The sequence below is a fragment of the Pomacea canaliculata genome, linkage group LG3, assembly GCF_003073045.1.
Source record: "Pomacea canaliculata isolate SZHN2017 linkage group LG3, ASM307304v1, whole genome shotgun sequence".
Lineage (NCBI taxonomy): Eukaryota > Metazoa > Mollusca > Gastropoda > Architaenioglossa > Ampullariidae > Pomacea > Pomacea canaliculata.
The window spans coordinates 34,732,897-34,737,857 of record NC_037592.1 but is presented as its reverse complement, the minus strand read 5'-3'; the positions used below and the strand labels follow the sequence as shown (position 1 = coordinate 34,737,857).

General features: G+C 44.3%; 1 long non-coding RNA gene across 1 annotated transcript; it reads right to left on the bottom strand.

The window, feature by feature from the left end:
- Positions 1 to 262: 262 nt before the first annotated feature.
- On the bottom strand, positions 263 to 3,548 carry LOC112560850. Its single transcript, XR_003098607.1, has 3 exons — positions 3,060 to 3,548; positions 1,256 to 1,343; positions 263 to 842 (listed from the first exon to the last, which is right to left on the bottom strand). It is a non-coding gene; the product is annotated as an uncharacterized LOC112560850 (long non-coding RNA).
- Positions 3,549 to 4,961: the final 1,413 nt, after the last annotated feature.

Here is a 4,961-nt window from a genome sequence, read left to right as displayed (position 1 = left end):
GCAAAAAGAAGAGGTGACAGAAGAAGGGATGATAAAACGAAAGTAGCTTCATGTCAGCAAGGCTCGCACCACAGATTTTTCCTCTGACTTCGATCTTCTCTGTCTCTGCACCAGGCCTCAGAGACTTCGTTGGTCTGCGCCTCACTTCCCACATCAGACACCCATGTGCAAGTCTTACTGTGCAGAACTCTGACCGACATTGCTGGAAATAAAGTTTTGTACACTGTGTGCAGACTTCCAACAGTTTCCTGAAGAGGTTTGCGCTATGACACGTCAGCGTCCACGTGCGGCTCATCCCCCCTGCTCACCAGTGGGAGGTAACTTTCACCTCTGAGGGTCGCCTAAATTCATGATGTGACACATGTTCTCGGTGTCCGGAACTCCTCGGCACTCCTGGGAGCATTTTCTCTGTGTATTTCTTTATTAAAAGCATAACCGACCGCGCGCGCGTTGAAGTAGCTCCGACCCAAGACACTTCTCGAAGTCTGTCACCGACCTTAAAGTGTGCAACAGTTACAAGACAAACAATGCACAGAATGATTGCCAGGAACACACCTGGCTTGATTGTGGTTCCAGATCTTTCGGAACCAGAAACATTTTTGTTGCTGAAATAAGCGTTTGACGCTGTGTCTCCTGTGTTGTTGCGATCTGCGGTGGTGCTGGGTGTGGCCTGGAGGACAGATGCAACCACTCTCATCTGCTTTGTCTGGGAGGCTTCTGTGGAGCTGGCAGCACGGGGGAAGTCAGGATTAAAAGCAAGTTGCTGCTGAAATGTTTGGAAGATTTCAGCGCCTCGTTAGGTCTGCCCTCGACATCTGGTAGGCTTTTGTGTGGCCCCTCACCTGTGGAAGATAAACAACAAGTTTTCACTCGTTTGCAACGATTTCAATTGTATGATGATGTGATGATGATGATGATGATGATGATGATGATGATGATGATGATTTTACGTTCTCACGTGCCACCCCCTCCTCTCGCTTACAGCATTCTGAGTGAGAGTTGCCTACTACACATGACTAAAATATTATACAGATGAATTTCAACAAAAGATAATAAAATGATTGACCATCGAGTAAAAACAAAAATCAGCGAATTGGAGCGAGCAAACGAACGAACATGACAGAAGCAGAGATAAGTAATTTAGAAAGCATACCATACTCGAGGTCTGAATGGAATCTCAATTGAAGGAGACTACGTGTGTGGAATAGAAAAATACTGACAAGACAAGAGATATAACAGTATTACAAACACCTACCACAGACGTGTGATGTGAGTATCGTCACCAGCAGGAGCCCGACCTGAGAAGAGTATGGCATCGTGAACTTGTGACCTTTAGTTTCGCACTGGAAAGAAAAGCTGGAGTTAGCGTTTGTTGATTATTTCTTGTGTGAATTTCGTCCCTGACAAAAATACATTAAATTTTTATATAAAAAAAGCAACCAAGAAAATGTAACTTTTGTTCAATGTCACATGTGACTCTGGCACATGGAGGGGAAAAGCTGGTGGTGGTTAATGGACCAGAGTATACTATTACTATGTGGTGCCTATTTCGTCTCCCTGCTTCCTTACCTTTCGCTACCCTCTAAGGAGTCAGGTACCCATGCAACAGCTAAGTCAACTGCGCTACTCGGGTATCGAACCGACAAGTGAGCGAGTATTTGCCATGAGACGCCTCTCTCTTGATCCTTCGGAGATACATCTGGTAGGTCACTGGAGTAATTTGCAGCAGACCGCTTCAACGCAAGTGTTATTTCGCACTACTGGGGGAAGGGGTCAAAAAGGTGAAGAAAAATAATTACCCCCTACTCCCACTCGATTGCTAATCCCATATGAAGGAGGTACATTAATCTTGGAGCCTAGCCCTCACCTCCAAGTCCCCTTACAACCAAAACGGAATATTTAGATGAGTGAATCTTTTCGACAGCCTGTCACAAGAGGAACAGTGACGTGTGGCTCGATGGCAGGCTCTTTCTACGACAGTCCAGGTCTGTCATTAAACTGACAAAAACCGCTACGTGTCTCTTGTCAGGAGGATATTCATCAAGAGCTGAGTACTGCTTCCCGGAACTGAGGGAGTGAGGGAAGGGTGTAGACATAATAAATATTGTCTGTCGTGTTAACCATCAAGTAATGACTCCATCTTACACTGTTTATAGTATCTACATATCTTCATACCTTCGTCTGTTGCTTTACATGTCAGTAAAAAATATATAGATAAATGGTTATCACAAGAAAATCACTAGTGATTACGTGAAAGAAAGGTGCTGGGAAACTAATTAATCAAATCAGGGGTGAATCAGGTCAGGTGTGCTGACAGGTTCTCCTGGCCATGATGGGGAGTGGGATTCATTCGATCACACGATGGTGGGCAGAAACTTTTAATTATACCTTTGTAATTGTAATTTAAATCTCTGATCACAGCGTCAGTCTCCTTTTTTTCTTAAAAGAGAATGTGCATATTCTATATCAGCAAATGTTATTCTAAAAAATAGGAAAAATCAAATTAAAACGAATATTCAAAATTGTGGTTAAAATGACGAGTATTCACTTTTTAGCCAGGAAGCCTGACAACGCCCTTTCACCTCTATCCGCCACACACATCATCTCCACTCGCGAATGAGAGATAACTGCTGTACGAGATGGAGGCTAAGATAACGGCTGGAGCGAAACAAGGCGGAGAAAAAAAAAACATGAGGATGAAACAGCCTTCCTGTGAGAACATCAACACCTTTTGTGCAGGTGGATGTCCGCCAGAAAATCCTCGATCTGCTTACTCTTCATCAATAGACTGTCACCTGTCTGATTCTTGTTAATACCTTTCGTTGCTATCACCTCGTTACCTCCAGAAATAAGTTGCTATCGTCTGCTTCACTACCCTTCAAAAACTTTCTCCGTTCTTTACCTGCAAGACCACAGGCTATGCTGGAGCAGGTTCGATCCCTTGCCTCGCCACTAATTATTTCACGAGCAGTGTTGTTGTAAATACACCAGGAACACGGTCCCAGCAGCAAGGACACAGAGGACAGTAGGTACTTAGCCTCGTACAACTGTGAACTTACCTCAGGTAAGTAGCTGCGGGTCCAGAAGTGATTAACCGCTGAGGTAAAATGTCGCTCACCTTACACACACCAGCAGGTAGAGGCAGGCGAGATAGTAATGCATGAACCTATACACAGTTTCGGGGTCAGTCGTGTCAAGTTTAACTCAAGTTCGGTGATAAAGTGGTGAGGGTGTTTTTTTTTTTTCCTTCTTCTTCTTTCGTCCTGTCATGAGCCCTCGGAGCAAAGCTGGTGGTCCACTAACTTGGGGATCAAAGGCGAGCTTGTACGGCTCTCCCTCCTGCTCACCTGGCTCACCTGGTCACGGTGGCATCTGTTGGTGTGTATGTGCTGGGATTGAGGAGGAGTGCTCAAGGTCTCTGAATCGTAATTTTTTGTGCGGAGGAGGGGTTACACCAGGTAAGTGAGCATTTGGTGCAGGTTTGAAGCCAGTTTAATTGTTGCTTATACTGGTGGGCGATTACAGGATATGAGACAACAAAATATTATTTGTATACCGTGCATTGCGGATTTGAGAAGTGGAAGGGAGTAGAGAGAAGAGATACTTGAAGCTGGTGGTAAGTTTTGTCGCCTTGTAACTGTCAAAGGATTCGAGAGTTACTGCTTAGCGACCTGGACACTTTCGAGTCAAGGGACAGAGGATGATGGGTTGAATTTCCAAGATGTAGAGAAGCGTGAGAGAGGGAGAGGGTCAAACAAGCTGAAGAAAAAAAATAAACCCTGCGAAAATACAGAAATTAAAATTGAGTCCCATTTGTCATGACAGAATGGATCATAAGGCAAGTTGTTGCAGAAAGGTTCCACTGTCCTAGTAGTCGTGAGGATGCAAAAGCGAAAACAGACGGCAGTGGCGTTTAGTGGAGGAATGAATTTATTACCTTTCAGACCAACGCTCCCCTGTGACAGATGACTAGGTGATAAGTCACATAGGTAAGGTCGCCTCAATGACGGGCACCTGTAGGTCTGTAAGTGGGAGTGAGTGCATGTGTAACTGAGATTACAGAGTAACGGTCTGCACAAAAAAGTCAACATGTGAGAGACGATGACTGAGGGGGATGATGATGACGACGATAAAGATAATCGTGGTGAACTCGCTTGACCATCACATACTCTGGAGTCTCCAGTCATGCCGGTGTCCTGTTGTCAGGTGATGATATGCACTCAGCATTACTCACTGATTGTTTGAAGATCTCTCTGCTTGTCTTGATGCTACATTTCTGTGAGTCTTGGAACCAAATGGCGGGACAGAGTTCTGTTTATTTGATAGACAACAAAGGCTTCCAAGTACACGAATGTGATTACGAGATTGACCTTTCAAGTCATCCCACACAGAATTCTATTTATTCTCTCCCAAGGAGGCCATGTACCTCCAAGTAATGTTCCAAGGGTTTATAAAGGATAATTGTCAATCAACCTCCCAAGCAGATGAGGGTTGATACCACAGTAGCTACACCCTCTGTGGGTCTATGACCTGTTGCTATAATGAGGTTAAGTAAGGGTCAGAGCTTGGTAAGAATTAAGAATCCTTCATTGCTTATATTATCCTTTCCACAATTGTTTTTCCTTTGTCTTTGTAAGGCGCAGAAGTCGGTTGTGCGTGAAATCCACTAGGAGAGCAGTGACCTCCATCCAAAAATACTATTACTCAATGGTGTTGAAAAAATAATATCCTGATTATAGTGTTTATTATGAAACTGGGGGGAGAAGAGATGGGCTAACTAGCCGGAGGGAAAGGGGACACTTGCTGGCGCCCACTCACGTCCTCACGTCCTCACGCCGTACAACTACTTACTCCCTTCTAGGTTCGCAACAACTGACACCACAGTTGAACAAAATCAAATTATTATTAACAACAGCAGAAAACTTAAGCTGAGTATTACAGATTGCCATACACAATATACG